At 33.9% G+C, this 12,002-nt stretch overlaps 1 protein-coding gene across 3 annotated transcripts in view; it reads right to left on the bottom strand.

Moving 5' to 3' along the window:
• Positions 1 to 12,002, bottom strand: part of LOC106143138 (sodium/hydrogen exchanger 9B2) — a 39,182-nt gene that overhangs the window by 9,208 nt on the left and 17,972 nt on the right. The window lies entirely within an intron of this gene.

Below are 12,002 nucleotides of genomic sequence, written 5' to 3'. Positions count from 1 at the left end.
CCTTTGGACTTTTTCAATGAAATCTACATAATGTTTACAAAAGGATTAAATTGGCGGCGAACTCATCTGTGAACTCCACGCACAATCGAAACGATTGAATAGATTTTGAAAAGGTACTTCTGTTATTCGGCATACTAATAGCTACCTATATTCAGGGTTATGTTGTTATGTTACATATTCCAACATTTTCCCTCAAATCAATTAAAATGCAAATGATTTGAAAAATTGTATTACATCCAAATTTATTATTTGACGAACAGCTTTCGGTACTTACACAATGTGAAAACGAAAATTCTTTTAACTTGCTTTTATGATCCCGCCCAATTTTCGGTTCTTTTTTTACGGTAAAAGACAAGGTCGATGATAATATAAGTATATGTCAACGTCGTTACAGAGGAAAAACCAAAGAAAGAGGAAAAAAGGAGAAAAATTCCAAAACCAAAGCTACGTGTCATTCTATCTCGTAGTTTTATAAATTACATCGTTCGATCTATTAACTCACGACTGTCATTGACTTTATTGATGGAGTAATTGCAAAAATGGTCGTTTTATATCTTAAGGTTATAGTAACTATTCACCTATGTATAGCATGAGGTAAAATAGCGGTTACGATGGATATGTTCCTCAATGTAGTAGGTCAATGTTTAAGTTCTGGGTCAACTGATCTGACGTAGGCAATAAATTGCAAATAACTTCACCGCTTTTCTTTATTAAACAGATTTGATGTTTATATTCAAAACTAGGTGACGGCACTAGTTTTTACTGTCAAAGGAGTGATTTTTTAATTTTTTCTATTTTACATTTATTGTCTCCCTAAGAACCTTCCTTGCGCCCTGAAAAAGTTTAACTGTAACGAATTTTTCTCGACTATGCTGAGTAACACGTTTCGCGATTTATTTTTATTAATATAGATAAAATTATGTTTCTAGATGGTATTGTTAGAAAAGGTTTTATTGGTGTTTCAGACAAGACTTCCTGGGTTACCTTTATCTTTTATTTATGTAACATTAGTAGGTACTGGCACGATTCAGTTAACACCACTAACGATGGCCCAGCGTTTCGGAGTATTCGGCACATGATGACTCAGTCATGCGACATGTAGGTGTTTGTAGATGGAATAAATAATGTGATACGATAACTTGCAAAGATCTTATTAGTACAGTTGCTAGAGGATATTTAAATTATAAAACTATTTATCGTTTGCACTGTTGCAATAGATACAAACATTTACTTGCACATTTACATACTTTTCTATCACGATAGACAGATCCAACAGTATCGTAAAGACTTGAAGGTCGTTTTCAACTACATTAATAGAAGTACATTAAGGGGTGGAAATACTTAGGATTGTGAGTACCTACGTTTATAAAATAAGAAAAGTAAAATAATTTTTCAATTCCTTTTTCCATGTTATTAAATCCTATTTATTTCTATGTGCCGAGAATTAAAAAAAACATTCTGCACAAATTAAAGTAATTTTAGAATAAATGGTTATAAATAGCAACAATTAGTCATCGTTTCTTTAAAAAATCATTGTAAATTTTTATAAGATTTTTGAAGAAGAATAAATTTGTATTAGATTTTCTAATATCCAGAGTCGGGGCTGGGTCAACTAAGCGGTGGTCTTTATTGATTCTAAACCGCAATAAGGAGTACCCTCACAAGTTGTCACGTGTATAATTTTAAGGTAGGTATTTCATTTATTGCCAATCTTGCAACATTTTTTTAACTGTTATATTTTCATGACTTAACCGACACCTTGTGTTACAAACATCATACGTATGTAGAAATAAATATTACAATAGTGTTACAGAAATATAATAGCTAAGGTTGTGTATGTATCGAACAAGAAAATAAATATACTACAAAAGATATAGGATAAGTTTAGGATTTGTAGAAATCGTGTAGCTTTACCACCATCAGATTTCGCAAGTATCTAAAACCTTTATATATTTTTAAATAAAAAGAATAAGTACTAAGAAACTTAGTTAGAAGAAGAAGAAACCATAGAAATATTTGATCAGAAATAAGAGGTTTTGCAGGGATGAAGACAATGTCTTAAAACAATATAAATTAATTAACAACGTTTTGGACTCGCCAGTTTTTCGATGCTATTATTTCACCAATGTGTTAGTTATTATGAAAGTAAATTAATAAACACCAAAACAAAAATTAGTCATCATGCCTATTCTAGCAAAAAGTAACCTTTTTTTCGGTTACTTGATACGTTGACAATTTGGCAGACAGTTGCGCGGACGGTCATTGCAAACTAACGGCTTATTTTATTATCACAGGATAAAGGTTATGTTTATGACGATTGTGAGATCCTTCTTAACTTATTTGCAGTAGCATTAATGTAGGTTTAGTTAGCAATTTAGGAAATTTTAATCTAGATACACTACATTTACAAACGTCTCACCTTACCTATGATTTTATTTATCGACTAATTATTGAAAAGCAATCGTTATAGTTACAATATGTACCTGGTGACTTCGTTTATCAAGTAGGTATATAGCTTTTAGTGACATTGATATTAATCATATCACCGCTGAAAGAAGTAGGTGAGCAGAAAATTGTCCAAGTGTAAACTGAAACTTCCGTGGACAGATTTGTCAAACAATTGATTATACCTACTAGGTACCTACATTGTGAATGTTTATAGTTCCTACTTATATCGATGTTTCACCATATGTAGGACTTAAATATGTAATATGATCGACGACGACGAGAACAAATATTTTTTATATGAGTAGATATTTTTAAAATCAAGCATATAAACTATAATGCACATGTACAAACATATTGCTCCGAATCAGAAAATAAATAATGTATGTAAGTACGCTTGTGCACGGCGTAGTGTTTTCATTGCGTAATTTTACGTTGCGAGCAGAATGCATTTTATAGACTGCGGCCAAATAAATGTAGTTTTTAGACTTACCAGTGCCGATTGAGTGCGTCTGTCTCAAGCGATGAATCCGATGGTAAGTAGCTGTCGTAGTGACAACTAAGGCTGCTGTGAGACATCCTACATGGTACTCAGCGAGTCTTATTCACGAAATTTAAGGTTACGGAGCTAACAAAGCGGGTACTCGACGCGGGGGCATGCCGTCCGGACCAGCATGCTCCACACCTATGTGAAGGCGAATGTGCATCTTAAAGAGAAGGTTCGGTTGTGAGTGAGCCGCCCGTCGCGCCTCACCCCGGGCACGTGACTGCCTCCGTCCTCTTAGTTTCGCCGGCCGGCTGGCCGGTCATTGGCCGTTGTGCAAAAAATGGTCTCAAGCCCAACAGTAAACTATCTGCCATAGAAAAATGTTGTTCATCGCCTGGGGCGGGCTGCCGGATTGGTATTAAGATGACAACTGACTACTGTCCGCGATATCGCGCCCCGTGTTTATAATACTGCGTGGAAAATCTCAAACAAGCTCAAATGACAACTATGGCTGCGCACCCGCGCCCTCCGAACCTTCCGCACTGCCCGCTGATCGACACAATATGTGTACCACGAACACAATCGTAAAAGAGAACAATTCGTTCTATACGTCGCTTTGTTCAAAAATATTTCCAATAAAACTGACTACTGCAGTCACGGTTCAATGTTCAATAAAAAAAATAATTAACTTCGGATTTCACACAAAACTGTAAAACGATTATCCTGTGCGCAGAAATATCGAACTGGTATAAATTTGTCGAATAGTTTCAGTGTGGTTTTTGTATTTTCAAGATGAATTAATTATTTATTTTGAATACGAAATTTTTTCAAGATTAAAATGGAATATTTTATGTAAATAATTGAAATATAGTTAGATATAAGTATATATACTTACTACAAAACTGTTTTCTATTGGAAATTTTATACCGTGACCAAATACTGTAACTAATTATGGAAAAATACAAAATTGGTCGCAATTGTTTCTTAAGTAAGCGTTTATTTAGAATAACACAGTCATGTGACATGTTTATTTTATTTTGTTATTTAAATTTTAAAGAGCTTATTTTATTATTTGTATTTGATTATTTTAATTAGTTTGCCTTCTTCTTAACAAATTGAATTGCATTGATGAGGCATTGATAGCATGAATGTGAATTTAAAAAAGGAGGAAATGAGGGTTAAGTTCTGTACGTAAAAGTCGAACGTCCGTTTCTAAACTTAACGAACTCAGAATCAGACAGCCCTAGTTGTCAATAGAAGAAGCATGCTTCCTTACTTTCTTTGGCCATGTATCAGGTGGTATGTGTGGCGGTGGTCTTTATGGAACGTTGCCAGACTTTTAATAAAGTCATTGGTACTACCACATACTAGATATCTTTGATAAGATGGACAGGTCAAAATTAAAGATACTGCCCTTTTCAAGTAGCTATTAAAACTATAATCCGACAAGAATCGCGCCTTATTACATAACTTGTCACTAAACTTGCTTATTATATTGTCGAAGAAGTCTTAATACCTTAAACTTGACTGAAGCAGCAGTCATAATAGGGTCAAGTAATAAGTACTTTTTAAGTGAAAATCTACATAGTTGTTTTATATATAAAATTGGTCTTTAGTTGTTAGTTAGTTAACTTTTTTGTTGTTAATTGCTGGATGTTCTTCGAAGAAAATGGAATGATATAAAATAAAATAGTTCTTCCAACTTGTTAATAATTCGATCTACCCATCGAGAACACGCAATGTGTTCACTGAGCATTTTTGCTGTAAAAAAGTTTGCTATTTTTGCTTTATATATTTGATCAGGCAAAGCTCAACGATAAAAAAAAATTCTGGGGGTTGGCGGTGACATCTGCGACACAGTTAAATAATTTCTGCAGATGTCATCGTTATTCTATGTAATTTAATTGTACTTGTTCTCGTTTACAAATTATTAATTATTAATTTTTAAATTTTTTTTAATTGACGTCTACAATTGTAAACTATACTACAATGGACGATCTGAGCTATTTTCAATAATTGTGGTCTTTAAAAAACTGTTAGCTCTCTAAGGAAAAAAGACGTGATTATAAGTGTGTATGTACGGTCGCGTTCATAATTGCAGTCATAGTTCGCAAAACTTTATAGCTTGCACCGCTGCTATCACTCACACATTCACACAAATAACACAATAAACAACAAGCGGTGAAACGTTGGGTAACGCGCCATCAAGAAGAGGGTAGTCTAAAAAGTCGACCGCGCAGCGACCGTCATCCGCTAATAATCAACACAGCGACAGCCACACAGCGGTGATCCATGGTGGAACAGTACGAAAATAATGGCTTCATACCGACCAGAACATTTGCGGAACAGTTCGACACATTAGTGGTTACTGTTCGTCGAGTTTTCATCGTGAGGGACTACACAACAGGCAGCCAGCAAGAAAGCCGTATTTATCCGAAATAAATAGCAAAGACGTTTAGAATTTGCTCGGCAGTATTTGGATTTTTACTGGAAAGAAGCGATATTTACGGACGAAAAGTTCGTTTATGTCATCACAACACGGTAGGCTTCATTTATGGCGAAGAAATGCAACTCTGTATGAAGAAAAAAATATAGTGCCAAATATGGAGTCTGGACACATATCTGTAAATATGTGGGGCTGGATGAGTGCTGCTGGACCTGGGGAACAGGTGTGGATAGCAGGACGCGCTACAGCTGCTCATTATGTGCAAGTGCTGCAAGAAACCATGTTACCAACTGTGCGGTGTATTTATCCGATTGATGATATGCCAACAATATCATTTGTGCAAGACAACTGCCCTATGCATCGAGTCCATATAGTGCGTGAAAGGTTCTGCCAATTTATATTAAAAGTAATAATTACTTGGATAGTATTTTAAGGACAGCTTCAATATCTTTTCTTTATGAAAACGAATAATTAAGCTGTAACCTTAATAACAGGAGATAAGTGGATAATACAATTAGTGTAATATACTATATATGTATAGCTTTATATAATCATCAATATGTAAATAAAACTACAGGTAAACTGTTTTAATAAAATTTACTAATTTTAATTATTGAATGTTTTATTTTGCTCCCTCTTTATTAAATAAATTACCTATATAAATAAATTTAATATTTCTTGCTGATTTCCGTGTTTGAAGACACGGGTAGGTATTGTAATTCTTAGATATCAGTTAGTTAGTCAGTCAGTTACTTAGTTCAAATGGCACCTTGAAACATTAAAAATTGTCAGTAAAAAAATTAAAAAAAAAATCCTTGAATAGCTTCGGAATCCAAGTAACGCTAGTAACTAGAACAAGCGAGTGTGAACAAGCGAGATTATCTAATATATCTTAGATCTCACTTGCTCACACGAAGTAATAAAATTGCTACCCAATAATTTTCAAAGGAACCACTACCTATGTTAGGGTCGTGTGCAGACAAACTTTCAACCTTATTGAAATGACATAAGTCTGGCAGTCGCAGGCTTCCCTCTATAGGCAAATCTTATGCAAATAATGAGAGACGACGATATCTCGATCGACAATTATCGGGCCCAATTCGGCCATCGTTGATTACCGTCTCTTTCTGTTTTGTTATGTTATATGTCAAAGAATAATAGACTGTTTTTCTTAGTAATCATTGGTATTAAAGACCGTATTCATTTGAAGGAATATTTATTCTTTTTAAATATGCATGTGTGTGTGTATCTAGTGGAACCTCAGTGCACGCTATTTTAACCCGTAAGAATTTTAAAACTATGACTGCAGATATGAACGCGATAGTACGAGTATTGTGCTCCTATAATATTTTTTTACTAAGTATACTCTTCTATGAAACAACAATTGAGGGTGCAACTAAGAACCTGGTAAGACGAAAGGAAGAGAGATGTTACAAAAGTAATAAAATTTGGTAAAACGACGTGCTAATGATTTGATGGTTATACGAGTAGCGTGCCTGACACCTAGGAGCCTGTTTGGTATATATGCTGATTACTATGATTAGTACGTATTGGACACAGACAAAACTACAAGTACAATTAGGCACATTCAAACCTATCGTGATCACAAACTCTTCTGAATCATACATGCATAGTGTATTAAGAAGTTAGTTTTTGAGATGCAATAGAGGTGGAGAAATCATATACATTTGACACGGTTATTTAAAGCGTAAACCTTCATATCTAACTACCTATTTGACCTAAATCTATTTGCGATAAATTGTGTTTCTATTGAGTAACAGGGAACAAAAAATCCTTTGTACATGACGCAGTATTGACATTGGGTCAAAATACCACTACGTGTATCTATGGCAGATATTATAATAAGCATTGAGTGCTCCTTTCACAACGATTCACGTGATTTGTACAAGACGTACTGTATTTAAATGTAAGATACACAGGTACCTACATGCATTCACTAACTGGTAGTGAAAGGTGTAGTATAAAAGGGTTTAAATTTGACGTACAAATCATCTACATATCAATCAGCCACGATCAATTACAATAAGATGATATTATGCGCAGTTAATTAAGAAATTTTATAATTCATTAATTTAAAACAAGCGATAAATCTCTATTATTATCTATCATAATCTAAATATATATCCACAAAAATTATATATTTGGAGAAATTTATCAATTTTGTGATTTATAAAGGAAAAAAATGGGAATGGAATGGAATTACCATTTTTCACAGGACTGAAAGTCGGGGCACAACTCCGCCTTAGAAAAATTGGTTTGATATCTTAGACTCAATGACATAACATGGGTTATTTGTTAGTAACAAATTGTTACTTATTAACTAAAATAAAGGGTTTAGTATCTCAAAAGAGAAGAGGGAACTCTACGAATGCATCCATCCTTTGTTTGTCCAAACATCACAGCTAGTTTGCTCTGTAATTACCAACCCGATCGAGCTGAATACATCGTTAAGTATGTGCCTTAAAGACAGACAAGTGTATATTAATAATTTTTAATTGGAGTAAGCCCCTGAGTTACGTCCTCGTAAAACAAAAGAAAAACATTAAAACCTTCCTCTTGAATCACTCTATCTATCTGCATCAAAAAACTTTGTGTTTCGTGTTGTTTAAACATTTAAGCTTATATAGAAACATAGGGACAGACGCGGGAAGCGACTTTGCTTTATACTATGAAGTGATGAAATCTAAAATCAAAAGTAATATTTTATTAAATCTTAGAAGGTAAATTCAAACGTTATTTTATAAATTTGATTTCATAAGAAAATAATTGAATATTACTAACAGAAACCAATAGTAATTAATAAAATTATTTATTGATTAACAAGAAAAATGAATTAAGTTCAAAGTTCCTAACGATATGCGAACACGTTGAAGTCTTTTGCATTAAGTTGTTGCGGATGTGTGTTACGTCATGTGGAATATCGTGCCAGTTCTATTTCAAATCGCTAAATCCCTTGGATTGTTCGTACAAACTAGAAATTGGTATATTTTTAAAATTTGAAAATATAGAGGACTTGTAAGGAAAATAGAGCATTTTATATGGTTGTGGAGATCTAAAATGTTTATTGATGCATTAGTTGTTTCCATTAAAATCAAAATAAAAAAAATATGTTTGTTTGTACTTTTCTTTTTTTTCAATGTATTTCATTTTTTTTTGCGATTTCTATCATTAATTGCATAAACATTAAAAATAAATGATTTTGATTGTTTGTTTGCTGAAATTAAGCTAAGAGATGAGAACTATATACACTTCAATGAGAACAACACTCACACCTGTTAATATGAAGAACTAGAGCCCACCCGCGACTTTGTCCGCATCGAAACTCTATCAATCAATCCCGCGGGAACTCCGGGATAAAAAGTAGCCTATATGTTATTCTGGGTCTTCAGCTACCTACATACCAAATTTCATCGTAATCGGTTTAGAATTTTTTGCGTGAAAGAGTAACAAACCTCCATACTGACATACTCACAAACTTTCGCATTTATAATATTAGTAGGGTGTACTTGAACTACATGGATGTGGATAAAAAGTGAAGTTATTCCATCGTTATAGGTATTTTCTGCCATTTGAATAAGTTCGTTTCGGTCTTGGTATATATGATTGATGGAACGGAACGACGTGAAGGAAATAATTTTAGAAATTCCTAAGAGTGCGAAATCAAAGGCAACAGTATTATACTTGTAACTAGTGTTGCCCAAATGCAAGAACAAGACGAGACTTAGCCAGTCTTGGTCTTGGTCTTGCGCCAATACACCTAGTCTTGGTCTTGGTCTTGGTCTTGCGCTCCCAGTCTTGGTCTTGGTCTTGGTCTTGCAGCAAGAGTCTTGCAAGTCTTGCAATTACCTATTAGTCTATTACTATTTATTAAAGTTTACTTTAAAACTTAGAAAAACGTATTAGAATTGGAACATTGTGAGCTTGAATTAACATAGCCATAGTAAAGATCAAGCAGATTAATAAATAACTGAAGATTTGATAAGAAATTCGAAAAATCAACTGACCTACGATATATGTCGTTTTCCATGGAAGTAACTCTTTCTTAATAAACATTTATGATTTATAAGCTTACGCTGAAGGTTGCACTGAACTGTAATTTACCAAAATAAAGTACTTAGTTGTTACTGGCCGATTAAATGAAAATATGGGTGTTTATAAAAAATATTTAAGACGATAATTACATACTTAATGTGTCGCACCCCTAGATGAAAACACCACTAACTCAAAAATACTTACGTAAGTCAATGGCGTTTTTGAAAGTATCGCATGAATAGCTACGCAGAGTTAAAATTCTTTTAACTGTTAAAAAAATATTCTTACCTGTCCACTTCTTCCAGCGGTTACTAAAAAGCTTGTGATATCTCCACTTAATTTTGGTTTAACAGGAAGAAATATTTCTGATTCCTTTTTGTGGAAAGATATTAGATGTTTCCTTAAGCCTGAAGTGTTTCTGTTTTTCATTTTTATTTCAATCTTTTTATGTTGGCACAATTTACAGAAGGCAGTTTGGGATGCATGAATTATTTCGAAAAACTCCTCAAATTTGCTTTTGGGTCTTTTAGATCTGTGACTCAAACTCTCGTTACTCGGACTAGAATAATTTGAATCTTCGTCACTCATATTAAATTGTACACGTGATACGTTTTTAGAAAATAACGAGAATTAGTAAAAACAATTATTAAGTTAGACTCGAAGCACAGCTCAATTGGAAATGACTGGAATTAAAATAATTCCTTTATTTATAGTACGTTTCCTTGCTTTCTACCGCGCCGCCTCGCCACGTGCCGGCTCTATAAAAAGGATGCCGCCGCAAATCAAACAATGCCGCGTGCGGCGTACAAACACACACTAAATATTAGCTACTTGTACAGACGCGACGCGTGAATAAAATATATGTAAAGAATTAGTGCCAATCACTATTCTTTACATATAAGTGAATGTTTTGGCGTACATCTATACTAATATTATAAAGCTGAAGAGTTCGTTTGTATGTTTGATGACAGAAGTTTTAAAATAAATAAATAAGTCCTGAACGTCACTATACCTCCAAAGTTACTATTCCTCGTGGACGAAGTCGCGGGCACAGCTAGTAAATACTTACTCTCATCATCTCTCTCAGAGATATTCGGGCTGGTAAGTAATACAAAACTCTTATCGCAGGCTTTTTATTTTATTAGTAGGTAAGTACCTACGCTTTTTATATTATTTTATTAGTTTTGTAGAATTTTTTACACGTTTCAAGTATATTTAAAAGTGGCTACAATATTTATTAAACGGGTGATATTTGAACACTTCTTTGCTATTTTTTCTTGTAAAAACTTAAGAAATATAATGACTAAATGTACAATAATAGTACCTAAGTAATTAGTTTAAAACCATATAAGTAATCAATATTACTAGAATGAATTAATATGACATCAACTACCTATCCTTACCATTTTATCCTAATCATAGTACTACTTGTGTGATCAGTATAATGTATTCATTTTCATTCTAAGCACTCTGAAACTTATTTATTCTTTGGAACACCTGTAGGTACTCTTAAAATTCGAAATTATTTTGCATGAGTATACCTACGGCGGCAATCAAATAGTGTCAAATGTTATGATTTCGGCGTGGCGGCAACGATTGTTTTAGATTTCAAAAGAAGCCGCTGGCGCGTGTATCATAACCATGTACTTCCGAAAAGCGGCAAATTTCTTTGAGAAGTAAGTACAAAACCTTTGATGCCGCATTATCAAAGTGCCGATGGTTAAAACATAACTATGCATGCACTCAGTTTGATTTTAATAGATATTTTTTATTCGCTATGTTTATGGTATTAGTCGTAATGCGCATAGGTCCAGTTTTTCATATTCTTTGATACAGTTTTTTGCGTCTCATAGAATTCCTAAGCGTACCTACCTATACACCGAACTGTTACACCTAACTACTCAGTGAAATAGCGCTAAGTCCTAGCTGCAAGACGCAAGAGTCTTGCAGGCTATGTCTTGTTCTTGCACAAGTCTTGCACGGTCAGTCTTGGTCTTGGTCTTGCGCCAATACACCTGGTCTTGTTCTTGGTCTTGGTCTTGCAAAAACGCAAGAACAAGACCAAGACTGCAAGACCAAGACTGAATTTGGGCAACACTACTTGTAACATTATGTTTAAATTTCAGCTTTCTATATAGCCGGACGGACGCACAGGTAGACAGCGGATGCTGAGTAATAGGGTTCCGGTTTCACCATTATAACGAGTATATACAAGAAATTCACGGGTTATAAGACTTAGGAAACTTTAAAATAATTAAGATAACACAACAGTCTTTAGATAAGTTCTCCGGTAGGTAAGAAACAGGGATTTACTTTAGTTTGATTATAGTAACGTAATAGTTTTTTTAAAGATGAAATGGCCAGCTTAAGAGGGCTTAGGAATGTAAATTTTCCAAGACGTGGACATCGGACATCTGATAACTAGGTAACTACATTTATGTAAGGACTTTAAGAATGCGGACATACCTATCTTATCATAAAACCTTCAAATTTTTTGATAAATTCTATGAATTTTCTTGTTGTTTATTAAATCTTATACAGATTATCATGACTGTTGACAAATCTCATATG

Source organism: Amyelois transitella, chromosome 2 (genome assembly GCF_032362555.1).
Source record: "Amyelois transitella isolate CPQ chromosome 2, ilAmyTran1.1, whole genome shotgun sequence".
In the NCBI taxonomy this organism is placed as follows: Eukaryota; Metazoa; Arthropoda; class Insecta; order Lepidoptera; family Pyralidae; genus Amyelois; species Amyelois transitella.
The sequence above is the reverse complement of the archived record's forward strand: the minus strand, read 5'-3'. Positions and strand labels throughout refer to the sequence as shown.